This window comes from Rhinopithecus roxellana, chromosome 3 (genome assembly GCF_007565055.1).
Source record: "Rhinopithecus roxellana isolate Shanxi Qingling chromosome 3, ASM756505v1, whole genome shotgun sequence".
NCBI lineage: Eukaryota > Metazoa > Chordata > Mammalia > Primates > Cercopithecidae > Rhinopithecus > Rhinopithecus roxellana.
Window position 1 is genome coordinate 144,176,882 of NC_044551.1, and position 15,198 is coordinate 144,192,079.

Below are 15,198 nucleotides of genomic sequence, written 5' to 3' on the forward strand. Positions count from 1 at the left end.
GGCTGGGGTGCAGTGGCGTGATATCAGCTCACTGCAAACTTCTTCGCCTCCCAGGTTCAAGCAATTCTCCAGCCTCAGTGTCCTCAGTAGCTGGGATTACAGGCGTGAGCCACCGCGCTCGGCCTAACTTTTGTATTTTTAGTAGAGACAGGATTTCACCATGTCAGTCAGGCTGGTCTTGAACTCCTGACCTCATGATCTGCCTGCCTTGGCCTCCCAAAGTACTGGGATTATAGGCATGAGCCACTGCGTTGGCCTCATTGCCATGCATTCTTAGCTATATAGCACATCACTGCTGCAATCTACATTACCTTTATCCTTTGCTAACATCAAAACCTTTACAAATAATTTTCAGTAACCTTGGGACTTTTTTTAAATGTTTCTTTATTTTATTTTATTTTATTTATTTATTATTTTTTTTTGGTATGGAGTCTCACTCTGTCGCCCAGGCTGGAGTGCAGTGACGCCATCAGGGTTCACTGCAACCTGTGTCTCCCAGGTTCCAGTGATTCTCGTTCCTCAGCCACCCGAGTAGCTGGAATTACAGGCGCACGCCACCATGCCCAGCTAATATTTTTTACTTTTAGCAGAGAGGGGGTTTCACCATGTTGGACAGGCTGATCTTGAACTCCTGACCTCAAGTGATCCGCCTGCCTTGGCCTCCCAAAGTGCTGGGATTATAGGCGTGAGCCACCATGCCCAACCTTTTTAATGTTTCTAAGGCAGCACAGATAATTAAATAATCATAGATTATCATTAAAATATGACAATTCTCCATTGCTGTTTCCATACAAATATTTGAATCCCAAGTGTCCAGTCACAGCCTCCAATTTTCTATACTGTAATTATATGTATACTACTAAAAATCAAATAAAACATATAATTTTCAAACATGTTTAATTCCATAAAAATAACGAAATTCAGAAGCAAAATTGTTTCTAAATTAGAATCATCAACGAAGTCAAGCTCTAAGTTAAGGAATGTGATCAATATAGAACATTAGTATACAATTTTTATTTTCATATTGATCACAAAATGTATATCTACTCCAAGATATTTACTCAAGAGAAATAAACATATATGTCCACAAAAATACTTGTATGTGATTATTCATAGAAGCATTATTCATAAGAGCCAAAGCTGAAAACAATCTGAACATCCTTCCAGATGAATGGGAAGCAAATTGTGGTACAGTATGTCCATGCAATGGAAGACTACTCAGCTGTAAGAAGAAACTAATTACTGCTAAATGCAACAACATGAATTCATCTCAAAACATCATGCTGAGCAAAAGAAGCCAGACATATACATACTGTATGATACTATTTTCTAGAGTTGGCAAAGCTAATCTAGAGTAGCTAATCTAGAATAAATGAGTAGTGGCTAAGGGCTGAGGATTGGAGACAGGATTAACTACAAAGGGTACAAGGTAACATTTTGGGATAATGAAAATACTTTGATTGTAGTCATGGTTATATGTTGTCTTAGTCTATTCAGGCTGCTATAACAAAATACCATAAACTAGGTGACTTATAAACAGCAGAAATGTATGTCTCACAGCTATGAAAGCTGGAAAGTCCAAGATCTGGGCACTAGTAGACTTGGTGTCTAGTGAGGACCTAGTTCTGGGTTTGTTGAAAAGCCCTATCTCCTAGTACCATCACTTTGGGGATTAAGATCTCATTTTGGGGAAAGACATTCAGACCATTGTAGCATATGGAGTATATGCATTTATCAAAATGCATTGAACTGTAGACTTAAGTTGGGAGCATTTTATTATATATAAACTATACCTCAAAAATTTATTAAAAATATAAAAATAAAACAAAACCCCAAAAATATACATGTACTTCACATGTATTAAAGGCAACAAGAAGGTGTAAGGGAAAGCTTGAAATCGCCTTGCTGTTACTGTTATCAGTTTTCTCAACTTCACTGTGATATAAACCCTTTTTCTGGCAGTATATATCACTATTTTAAATTAATAGACTTTACTTTTTAGAAAATGTTTATGAAATTTACTTTATAGAAAATGTTTAGAAAATTGAGCAGATAGTATGGATAATTACTATCTATGTATCTGTCTATATGCAACCCACTCATAGTTTTACCTTTTATTAACATCTTGCATTAGTGTGGTACATTTGTTACAATTGAGCTAAGTTATAGGCTATTGGTAAATATGTAAATTATATCCTGTCTGGTAGTGATTTGAATTGGCTGCCCCACCCCTCCAATGGAAAAACCAGTTCTATCCCATTTTGCCTGGTTCATATGAGTAAAATAATTTTTAAACATGCTCATTGGTATATCTGTATGAAAGTCATGATTTTACCCTTTTCTGAAATTATCTTTTAATGAGGGCCTGGCAATTTACACCCATGTGGCTTTTCAGTCGCAATCTTCACTGAAGTGTCCAGGACCACTGAAGGGAAGGGCAGTCCAGGGTCTTTGTAGGCACAGACGTGGGAAAATGAACCAAACCTTAACCAAAGCGTCCTTGAATGGAGAATGGTGAAAGATGGTGAAGGGCTCAAGAAGAAGTAAATGATAAAGTAGATCAATAGCAAACTGTGATAAAAGAATGTACAACACCTTCGGACAATGCAGAAAAGAAGAGTGCAGGACCGGGCCCGGTGGCTCACGCCTGTAATCTCAGCACTTTGGGAGGCTGAGGCAGGTGGATCATGAGGTCAGGAGTTCGAGACCAGCCTGGCCAACATGGTAAAACCCTGTCTCTACTAAAAATACAAAAATTAGCTGAGCATGGAGGCGTGTGCCTGTAATCCCAGCTACTTGGGAAGCTGAGGCAGGAGAATCACTTGAACCCGGGAAGCGGGGTTTGCAGTGAGCCAAGATCTCGCCATCGCACTCAGCCTGGGCAACAGGGTGAGACTCTGTCTCAACAACAACAAAAAAAAGAAGAGTCCAACAGGACATTTGCAGCACCCTATATCCATAATTCACTGATTTGGAAAGCAGTTGGTGGAAAATAATCTAGACAGTAAAAGAACTGCAGAATCTCATAAACTCTTCAGAAGTTTTGGTTCAAACACACTGTGCTTTCAGGGCCCCAGGATAGACTCCCTGGTACCTTGCAGCTAGATATTCTTTCGTACTGGACTTTCCATTCACCATCCAGCAAAGAAAATACCACAGGGTAATGAGATAAGATCAATGCACATGCCCCAGGGTCCATCTTTTGTTAGTAAGGGCTTGAATGTCCTTGTTCAATAATGATCTGTTTCCTTAAATGTTGTGTGGCTATGTTTACTAATCAGGAATTAATTATGATTATAGGATTCAACTGCATATTGATATTAGTGTGTTATAATGATATTTTGCATAAAGACAAGTTTAGTCTGCAAACCTGGAAGCCTCTGGGCAGATTTAATTCAAGAAGCTGTTCTAGATTCAGATCAAATCAGGAGTTGCCTCCTGAGGCAATAATGATAATATGCACTTGCCCAGCCCCTTCATCTGCATTATCTCATTAGTGAGACAAGAGACATACTGTGGAAAGGGCACCAATCTGAAGGCAAGAAGTCATGGGGCAAGCTTCAGTCCTGTCCCTTCCACGGTATGTAAATTTTGGGCAGTCACTTACTTTCTCTGAACCTCAGGATCTATATTTCTATGAAGTGGAACTGGTAATAATCCCCGCTTTGCAGGGCTGTGGAAACCAACATATACACATTTTTAAATTTAAGGGATTGATACCTAGAGACAATGAAATCATACCAACAATCATTAATGTGATTGTGTAATCTGTATTTTCTAACAAGGAAAGATGACCAGGTACAAAACAGAGTGTTAAAGAATTACCTCATTCATTGTCCTGTAGAAAAACAGTAAAAGGTTATAATCAGAAATTAATCATGGTGACCTCTAGGTAGGTAGGAAGATCGTGGGTGATTTTTTTTTTTTTTTATTTTTTAGACAGAGTCTCGCTCTGCTGCCCAGGCTGGAGTGTAGTGGCATGATCTTGGCTCACTGCAACCTCCGCCTCCCACATTCAGGTGATTCTCATCCCTCAGTCTCTCAAGTAGCTGGGATTAGAGGTGCCCGCCAACATGCCTGGCTAATTTTACGTACTTTTAGTAGAGATGGGGTTTTGCCACGTTGGCCAGACTGGTCTCGAACTTCCAACTTCAGGTGATCATGGGTGATTTCTTTTTCTTCACATGCTTTTGGCATTTAAGAAAAATAATGTATTATTGATATGATTTTATAATAAAAATGTTAACTTCAATTTAAAACTTAAAATTTATATCTGTGGTTTTAAATGACAACAAATGATTTAAAATCTTTAGTATGTATTGGACAGAAAGAAAGGATTGTTATCTGGGTATAAATTGTATCCTGTTGTTCTGTAAACGGAGTAAGAGTGGAGGAAAAGAGGTCAACTTCAAAGGGAAAAAAGCCAAAATGTGATGGCCGGCAAAGGATGATAATGGGACATTCTAGATGGGCAGTGCCTACCTTCTGCAGTCCAGAGTTGGCCATGGAGAATGCCCCTTTGAGGTTCAGTCTTCCTCATAAGAGGGGCTGATCATATAAATCTGAAGGGATAGATAGTAGAAAGATGGAAAGAAATATCCTTCTTTATATACACAAAGCAGGCATACAATGAGACATGAATAACGACAGGGAAGAAAGAGGATACCATGAAAGCTGTCCAGTCCCATTAAAATTACATGCTGTTAGAATGCTGAATTTGGAGTGACACTGCCCACAGTTAGGAGTATTGCTACATATTCAATGTAATGTTTAACTGTTTAATACTATGATGGTTTTAATTCTTTATGCTGTTTGATGTGTGTGATAAAGAGGAGGTAACATGCATCACCTCATAGACTTATCTCTGATATTGGTTCTTAATATACATAACACACATCCCACGTGTAAAAGTCAGATGTTCAGTCTGGTCAATGGGGAAATGCTGGGATTTCACTTGGCTAATTGGTCATAAGGGCCTCATAAGGCCCAGAGAGTGATGTAACAGCCAATAGGTGAAGTATAGCACTTGAAAAGACCACAAATAAATAATTACAATGCCTTCCCAGATACTTATGAATTCCATTAATCTCATTGAGGCCATTCAGACTGAGGTTACCTGCTTGTGTAATGCTTGGCCTAGAGATTCCACAAATCTGAAGCTGCCTAAGGTCCCAGGCGGGAAGACTGGGGTGTGGGCAGCTGGACAGTGCTAGAGGACATCTGCCTGGAATAAGGGCAACAGTCAAGATGTTATGAAAACACTTTGCCTGTGTGCTGCACCCATGTCACATCCCTGTATCCTTTCAATAAATGCCTTTGCTAAATGGAGTGTGGGTATCTCATTTCTTCAGCTTTCAGAAATATAATTAAAACAATCTGGATTGGAATATCCAAAAGGAGATATCCAGTAGACAGTTGTTTAGTGTATAAGTCCAGAGCTCATGGAAGAGGTCAAGCTGAAAATATATACAGTGAAGTTATCTCCTATGCTTGCTTAACTTATATTAACTCTACTATATGCATTTGGCAAAAAACAAAAACATATTTTTCTTATAACATGGCCGCTAAATGCAAGCCAACAACTTCATCTGGCGTTTAACTAAAGAAACAACCTTCTGTTCCAATAGCGGAGGAAAACTGGCTGTGTAGGATTTCTTGATTGATAGTATATACATTCAAAATCGTGTATACAGTATTTTAGAGGAAATTTTAAAGATTTTCAAAGATAATTTTAACTCTGTTTTATTTTTGCCTTTCACGCTGACTTTAGATTCTAGCCCCCTCAGAACAAGTCAGTCCCTGTATCTGGGTGTCACTGATATACAGGTGATTGCAGTTCTGGTCACAGAAGAGGCTATTCTGGAGAGAGTACATAGAGTGAGAGAAGAAGAGACCTGGGGGTGAAATCTTAGGGAACATCAATATTTGAAAAGCAGACAGAAGAGCCTAGAATGATTCTAAAAGAATTAGGAGGGGGGTGAGGAAAGAAACCAAGAAGAGAGTTTCCCGAGAGTGGTTAACAGTGTCAAAAATAAAGCAAAGAAAATCAAGGAAGATAAGTCCTGAGAAGCAACCACTGGCTTTGGAAATTAAGAAGATACTGATGACCTTAGCAAAAGCAGTTTGGGTGTTATGATGGCGGATGCCTCTCTAAAAGAATAAGTAGCCCTGGCATGGTGGCTCACGCCTGTAATCCCAGCACTTTGGGGGGTCGAGGTGGGCAGATCACAAGGTAAGGAGTTCGAGACCATCCTGGCCAATATGGTGAAACCCCTTCTCTACTAAAAATACAAAAATTCGCCGGGTGTGGTGGTGGGTGCCTGTAATCCCAACTACTCAGGAGGCTGAGGCAGGATAATTGCTTGAACCCGGAAGGTGGAGGTTGCAGTGAGCCAAGATCGCACCACTACACTCCAGTCTGGGTGACAGAGCCAGACTCCATCTCAAAAAAAAAAAAAAGTAAAAACGACAAAACGTGCAGAGTGGCAAGGAAGTAGAGACTTCAAGCTTTTCTATGAAGAGAAGGAAAAAGGGTGGCAGGTAGGGAAGAATAAGAGCCAAGGAGTAAGGAGGGGTACTTTGGTATTTCACATTTTAAATGGGTGTTGGTTTTTATCCAATTTATAGGCCAAGCACAAGAACCAGAAGGAAAGAGGAGATAATTGAAACAACACAGTCCCTGAAGAGACACAGGGTGAGTCCCAAGTACTTAGTTGCATTAACTGGAAGAAGGGCAAAGGAGAAAGATGTACTGGGAATAGATGCCTTGTGTTTGAGAGAAAAGAAATGCCAGGGAGAAAGAATTGAGGAAACTTCATTTCCGATAGCTTCCACTTTCTTTGTAACATAGGAAGTAAGCACAGCCATTTTCCTTTATTTATTTATTTATTTATTTATTTATTTATTTATTTATTTATTTATTTATTTTGAGACGGAATTTCACTCTGTCACCCAGGCTGGAGCACAGTGGTGCAATCTCAGCTCACTGAAACCTCTGCTTCCCAGGTTCAAGCAGTTCTCCTGCGTCAGCCTACCAAGTAGCTGGGACTACAGGTGCATGCCACCACGCCCAGCTAATTTTTTTGTATTTTAGTAGAGACGGGGTTTAACCTTGTTGCCCAGGCTGGTTGTGAACTCCTGAGATCAGGCAATCCGCCCACCTTGGCCTCCCAAAGTGCCGGGATTACAGGCGTGAGCCACCGCTTCCAGCCAAGCACAGGCATTTTCTAAAAGTAAGGAAGAGGGTGATGGGTGCACCAAAATATCAGAAATCCCCACTACGGAACTTATCCTTGTAACCAAACACCACCTGTTCTTCCAAAACTTATTGAAATAAAAAAAAATAAAAGTGAGGAGAGGTGCTTAGAAAACAAGTAAACTTTTAAAATAGTCTTTAAAGGAAAGAGGAGAAGCTGAGAAGGGGTATACAGGATTTGAGAGTATAGCTAAGACTGGATTTCCTCTATTTGTGGAGGTCCTAATTCCTAAATTTTATGAGATTATTTTTCCCAGTACCACTCATTCTGGTTGGGTGAAGGAGTATAAAAGGGAGATGAGGCCTGGTGGGGTGGCTTGCGCCTGTAATCCTAGCATTTTGGGAGGCCAAGGCGGGCGGATTGCCTGAGCCCAAGAGTTTGAGACCAGTTTGGCCAAAATGGTGAAACCCCGTCTCTACTAAAAATATATAAATTAGCTGGGCATTGTGGCGGGTGCCTGCAATCCCAGCTACTTGGGAGGCTGAGGCAGGAGAATCCCTTGAACTCGGAAGCCTAGTTTGCAGTGAGCCAAGATGGCACCACTGCACTCCAGCCGGGCAACAGAGTGAGACTCCATCTCAAAAAAAAAAAAAAAAAAAAAGCTGGGCGCAGTGGCTCGCGCCTGTAATCCCAGCACTTTGGGAGGCCAAGGCAGGCGGATCACAAGGTTAGGAGAGCGAGACCATCCTGGCTAACACAGTGAAATCCCATCTCTACTAAAAATACAAAAAATTAGCCAGGGGTGGCGGGCGACTGTAGTCCCAACTACTCAGGAGGCTAAGGGAGGAGAAAGGCATGAACCCGGGAGGCGGAGCTTGCAGTTAGCGGAGATCGCGCCACTGCACGAAAGAAAGAAAGAAAAAAGAAATAGAGAGTGAGATAACTAGCAGAATAGGAAGACATGTTTGGAGAGGAGGAGGCTAGTGTGTGAAATTACAGATATATCAGTTTGTTCCAGTTGGGCACAAAGCTCAGAGATCAATCCAAGCTGAGTTGCCCATATAGAGAGGAAGCAAAGGCCCTAACCATTGAATAGGCACAGAACTATGAGAGTAAAGTAGTGGAAGGGTCATTCATGGAGGACTTAAGGTGAGGTTGAAAGACAATGAGCCAAGAACCAAAAAGTCTAAATGAATGTAAACGATTAAGAAAAAGATGGTAATGAGGAAGGTAGAAAATAATACCACGGGTGGCATGCGGTGGCTCACACCTGTAATCCCAGCACTTTGGGATGCTGAGGCAGGTGGATTACTTAAGGCCAGGAGATCTAGACCAGTCTGGCCAACATGGCAAAACCCCATCTACTAACAATACAAAAATTAGCAGGGTATGGTGGCGGGCACCTGTAAACCCAGCTACTTGGGAGGCTGAGGCAAGAGAATCAGTTGAACCCGGGAGGCGAAGGTAGCAGTGAGCTGAGACTCCATCTCAAAATAATAATAATAATGTAGCAGGACTAGCCGCAGACAAAACCCCTCATACACCGAGATAGTGAAGGGAGTAGCTTTAATCAGCTGGGAGCATTGGCAGGCTAGCATCTTAAAATCCGAGCTTGTCAGGTGCTCAACTTCTGTCCCTTTTAAGGGCTCACAATTCTAAGGGGGTCCGCGTGAGAGGGTCATGATCAATTGAGCAAGCCAAGGGGTACATGACAGGGGCTGCGAGCACCGGTGGTCAGAGTGAAACAGAACAGAACGGGAAGTTTTACAATGTCTTTCTAGGTCAGGGGTCGAATTTTAACTACGAGGCTTAGGTCAGGCAGGCCCAGGTCTGGTTTGGGGTCTGGTTCCTTGGTTTCCGTTCTGGTTCCTAGGCACTGGGCTACCTGCCTTTAGTTTCGCTTCTCTTTCCTTTTCTGAGTATAAAACAATATTAGAGGGTCTCTCTCTTCCCTCATTTCCCCCCTTTGAGACTCTGACTTTTTATTAGTGGGAGTTCTCACTCTTATTTTTGCTACTTATGTCTTCTTGTGCAATAGATTGATAGTGATTCATATAGTACACTTGTGCTGAAGCATTTTGGTGAACTAAGGTAGCAATGAAGCTTTTTATCATTTGAAGAAGTACAGGTAGCAAACAAGGGAGCAGTAAGCAGGTTTCTATTACTATTATAACTCCTATTATAAGAGTTTTAAATTTTCCTAGTACTGGAACCACCTTCTAAACGTGGCTTCAGGGTCGAATCCATGCTACACTTGTACGGGCACATGTGCCAATTTTGTTATATCTTTAACTATGTCTTCAACTACTTGCCTCTGATCATCTATGTGTAGATAGCAATTAGTAAGGTTAAATTTCTTATAGACCTCTCTTTCAGCTGCTAGCAAGTAGTCGAGAGCCAATCTATTTTGATAGACAGCATTTCTTATCTGAGTTTCTTGCCGGGCTGGAATAGTCAAGGCTTGACCGGTTTTATTAGTGATGATTTCTAAAACAGCTTGCAACCACATGATTCGGTTGAGCATGTAAATGGGGGTCCAGTATCCCCATGAACGGTCTTGTGTCTAAGTGGCAGGCCTATAGTATTGTATACTTTTTTTAGGTGGCCATTCATCATCTTTTTAATTACCTGTGGCTATGTTTCACTTTTCATGGGAAGCATAGACAGGGAAGCCCAGGAGTTCACCTGTTTTTATGGGCAGTAGGAAGAAAGATGGTTTAATAGTGCCAGTAACACAACTACTTGTTCACTGGTCAGGCAGCTTAGCGTAGGCTCTCTGTCTACATATCCAGTATAGCCCAGTGGGGGCCGTCCAATCCCAGTGGGATTCTGGGTGGGCCCAAACGGTCTGAAACTTTGGAAATTTACTGAATGGATTTTTATCTGTATGGTTTGAACTCCACCATGCAACTGTTTTTGTGGTACCATTACACAGTTTTTGTCCTAGGCAACTAAGTCATCATACAGAATGAGTAAATTCTTTCCTTTTTTTAGCTATGCAATATTGTCTAATAATTGAGACTTTTAGAACCTACAAATGATCAGGGTGATTCTTTTGGGCCAGGAATTTATCGGGAACTGGGTCTGTAGGCACTAATTATCAGGCTTCTTATGGTCATTGATCTTCTATTACAGTTTCTCCACAAACATAACATGAAGTGACATTTAGAGACTGGGCTACATGCTCGGCTAATTGCAAAAACAAATTTCTGGTTTTTCCTGGAGTCTCTGGCACTGGCACATTTAGTTCATCATAGAAAGTCTGAAATACTGGTTCCAGAGAGAGTTTACAAACCTCCTCTTTTACTAAGATATTTAGTCTAGGATCTAGTCCTTTTTCTATCGATGCCCAGAGATACATATTCTCCTTTTTTCTACCTTGGGTTTAAGGGATTTGTAATTACTAATTTCAAGGGGTTGTAGCTTCCACTCATACAGAAGGGGCTGCCTTCTCCTTTTTGGAGCTAAACAGGATCTTTTTCATCCTTTTTCTAAGTAGTCCATATGATACAAGACCAGTAATTACACACATTTGCACATGAACTTAATTCATGGCAGATATACTTATTTCCTGCCGTGTAACTTTTTTTTTTTTTAAAGATCTGCATCTTATACTATGCCAATTGCTATTGATACTGGCACAAGCATTAAATTTTAGGGTTATATGCTTGGGGACCCCTCTTTCTTCTGTCCTAGCTATTACTTTACTTGTGTCACCTAGAAAAGGACCAGTCCTTCATTTTATTTTAAAAACTGTGATCATGGGAGGCTTAAAATGGGTCATAACACACATCAGGTTGGTTATTTCCTGGGCTACATACCTTGGATAGAATAGCATTATACAAACAAGTTTCTTTTAGAGTCCCGGTACACTTATAATAACCATAAAATAATAGAACTGTAGCAATCTTTTGTCCTACCTCAGTGACTTGATGTATAAACTGGGAACAGTCCTCAGTCTGAGGAAGGAAGTCTTTACTGTTTAAGTCCAAATTTTAAGGAAGATGAGTCCTGCGATGAGTTTTCTCATGCTTCGGCCGTGCGTGGACCGGTCAGCTTCCGGGTGTGACTGGAGCAGGGCTTGTCTTTTTCAGAGTCACTTTGCAGGGGTTGGCGAAGCTGCTCCCGTCCACGTACAGCTCCCAGTCTACTGATGTTTAAGGATGGTCTTGGAGGTTGAGCCCACTAGAATAAACTGAGTCCAATACTTCTACACAATTATGTTTAATTGGGCTCTCTCATACCAGGAGCAAGGTGACAGGGTTTAGGGTGTTGCAAACTTCAATGGTTATGCGGGGATTTTCACAGAGCAAGCTTTGGTGTTTAGTTAATCTAGCATGCATTAGTTAATGATGTCCTTTGGTATTTATTAAAGTCACTGCAGCATGGGGGGACTTTATGTTTAGGTTTTGCCTAAGAGTTAGCTTATCTGCTTCTTGTGCTAACAGGGCTGTTGCTGCCAGGGCCCTTAGATATGGGGGCCAGCCTTTGGAAGCCCTGTCTAGTTGTTTTGAGAGATAGGCCACTGGTCTTGGCCACGGCCCTACAGTCTGGGTTAAAACTCCAACTGCCATTTTTTTTTTTTTTTTGACACATAGAGTGTAAAGTTTTGTTAGGTCAGGTAGCCCCGGGGCTGGGGCTGACCTGAGTTTTTCTTTTAACTCATGAGAAGCTTGTTGCTGTTGGTTGTAATAGATGTAGTTTATCTAACTTATATTTTTATTGACTGTCATCTACCAAAATATTGACTTAAATCCTGTAACTATTTGATTTCAAGCTTTAAATTGATCTGGTATTCCTTGCGGGGCTCCAATTGCATCTAAATAGATGTGAGAGTTGAAAGATCTATAAGGGGCTTATCTCGCTTTACGATGTTTTATTTTTCCTCCCTCTGGTTGATGAAATGCCAGGGTGAAAGGGATAGCCAATTGGACTAAAGCGTAAGTGCCACTCCAGTTATTCGGCAGAGTGCCCAGTAAAGGTCCACCACAATACCACCACACATCCGCTCAGGGATGAACAACGGCTGACTGATTGATAAGCTCTTGAAAATTCTCAAGCTCACTGTATCCCTTCAGGTCTCCAAGGAATGCTAAGTTTCCTCCCTGTTGTGAGAGACACGAAGTGAACTTAGTGTTGGGAGACGGAGGCTGGATGGCCCTCGGGGGCTGACACGCAGAGTGCCGGACTTTGGGATATAGCACAGAGAGCTTGGCATGACTTATTAGTCCAGGCTGTAGAATCCTGGAAAAGAGCTACTATGCAGCCCATGCCTGGTCGACTGGAGGACCACCTTAGTGGAAGGGGGACAGTCAGGGCCTCTGGCCTGCCATGTGCACAAGCATAACGATTGCTTTTGTTTAATGTGCAGATGGAATATTTGATTCATTTCAACCAGGCATTTGTATCTTGGTATGCTGTCTTAATTGCCAAAGTTTGTTTTAAGTCTTTAACTTCTATGATCCTCTAGTAAAATGAATGTTTCCTTTAGCACCTATTTTTATTAGTTTTTAGACCAAACAAAACTAAACACCATTTTATATTTAATAATGCTTCTTGTATGATTTTTATACCAGATAAGCTAAATTTTACCTTTATATTAGTGTGTTATTAATGTTAAACTTAATTTTACTAAAACCTTGTAGACGTATTTATCCAATTTTTCATGTTTGACCATAGGGTAAGATTTTATAGACTCTTGCTAACGTTTTAAAATTTTTGTTAAGGGGCAGGTTGGTGCTTTAAGAAAAACCTGTTGCGTTTTTACTTTAAAGTCCAGTTCACAGAAAAACTGGATGATACCTTTTTAGCTAATACGTTTACACACAGAATTTTCTTTACAGTTAACGTTTTAAAACTCACTTAAACTTTCAAAACAATAATTGTTTAACCTTTTAATATAGGTAAAAATCCACATTCTTATGCCTCCTTATAATTTTTACCAAAGGTATATTTTACTTTTCTTATACACCTTACACATAAACTGTTTCTTCAATAGTACTCAGGAGGCCTTATTACTTTTAAATTATACAATATTTTTTGCATAAAAAATTTTTTGATAACATTTTTCTTTCACGACTTTCGCAGACAATTCTTCAACATGTCTCAACTTTCTGACTTATTACAAACATTTCTTTATTTAAACAACCTGTTAATTTATTTCAGGACAATAATTTACCATATAACACTCTTTTAACATAAATTCTGCCTCCCTCTTTTTTTTCCTTTTTTTTTTTTTTTTTTTTTGAAGATAACCATTCTTTTTTTTTTTCTGTTAGCAAAGCATCTGCTGCTACAGATTGAATGCATCTGGGCCATCCACGGATTACTGGGTTAAGGATTTTTGATAGGAAGGTTTCAGTGCTTTCAGGATATGCCCTTGTTTACAGCGACAACAAAGTGGTATTAGAGTGTTACAGGATTACTGAGAATACTTTTAATTATCAATTATAGGTTTTAAATTTACCTTGGCTTTTAAAGGAATAGGGTATACTGTTTTTTTCTTAACTACCGTAAATTTCTTTTTCTTTTTCTTTCTCTCTTTGGCTTTCTGTCTGTCTCTCTCTTTCTTTGACTTTCCTTTGGCCTCTGTCTCTTCCTCTCTTTCTGCCTCTGTCTTTCTCTGTCTCTCTCTCTTCTTGACTCCTTCTTTGTCTCTCTGTCTCTTCCTCTCTGTCTTTTCCTTTCTCTCTTTGCCTCTTTCTCTCTCTGTCTCTTTCCTCTCTCTCTGCTGTTCTTTCCTTGCCTCTGCCAGCCACTTATGCTGCTATTCTCTTAACTACTGTGGAGGGGAAGGGGGTCTAAAACCAGCTGTAACTGTCTCTGTACGGAAACTGGTCTGCATGCCTTGGCTTACAGGTTACCTTGTGCCATACCTTTGAAACAAGGGACCTGTCTAGGCTTCCTTCTGATGGCCAACCCACCTCTAATGCTGGCCAGTCTATTTCACACAAAGTTCTAAGTTTACCTGGTGTCATAGTAACACCGTAATCTCTTTTAAATACTTTCTTGAAAATTTTTTCAACATAGTTCCTAGTGGGGTGGGCTTACTTTGTGCCCGACCCATGTCTCCTCGGGACAAAACACCACGCTCACACCACACGCACACTACAAAACAAAGAATGGGTAAAAAGGGCACACACACACTTTTACAGTTTATGCCAAACCAGAATCAAAACCAAAATCAGAGTATCAAGAAATCCAAGCCAGGTCAAAACCAAAACCAAAACCAAAGTATCAAGCAATCCAAGTCAAGTCAAAAACAAAACCCAAAATGCCGGTACAGGCACGTTGTGGGTGATCAGGCCATGCTTCCACTCAAATGGAGGGGGCAAGTTCCCAAGACCAGTCCCGTCAAGCAATTCAAACCAAGTCAAAACCAAAACCAAAACCAAAGTGCCAATAAAGGCACACCGTGGGTGATCAGGCCACGCTTCCACTCAAACAGAATGGGCACGTTCCAAAGACTAGTCTTACCAAGTTTTAGATGTCCAGACTCCAAGTGCCAGTTCCTTCCCGGTGTTCAGCCACTGCATTGATCCTCCACGGGGGCCTGCCATACACTGCTCTGGCGAGGCGTCCCACCGGGGCAAATGCCTACCCGGGAGCACCCTTAGTATCCACACCTCCCAGCTGGTTGGAGTCCCCCAGAAGGGATGTTCCACAGGGCAGGCTAAAGCCGCCTAAGGAGCTGCCTTGACCATCCGTTAATCACCTCGCTTCCCGGTCAGGGAACCAAGAAATGTAGCAGGCTGAGCCAAAACCCCTCAGGCACTGAGATAGTGAAGGGAGTGGCTTTAATCAGCTGGGAGCATTGGCAGGCTTAAAATCCGAGCTCGTCAGGTGCTCAACTTCTGTGCCTTTTAAGGGCTCACAACCCTAAAGGGTTCCCCGTGAGAGGGTTGTGATCGATTGAACAAGCCAGGGGGTACGTGACAGGAGCTGCAAGCACCAGTGGTCAGACTGAAACAGAACAGAATGGGAGGTTTCACAATGTCTTTCC

The 15,198-nt window shown here is 41.2% G+C and overlaps 1 protein-coding gene across 1 annotated transcript in view; it reads right to left on the minus strand.

The window, feature by feature from the left end:
* Positions 1–14,915, minus strand: part of ATG10 (autophagy related 10) — a 300,617-nt gene extending 285,702 nt beyond the window's left edge. The window contains exon 1 of the mRNA XM_030927363.1: positions 14,673–14,915. The gene's annotated coding sequence lies outside the window, so the exon portion shown is untranslated. The remainder of the gene's footprint in view (positions 1–14,672) is intronic.
* Positions 14,916–15,198: the final 283 nt, after the last annotated feature.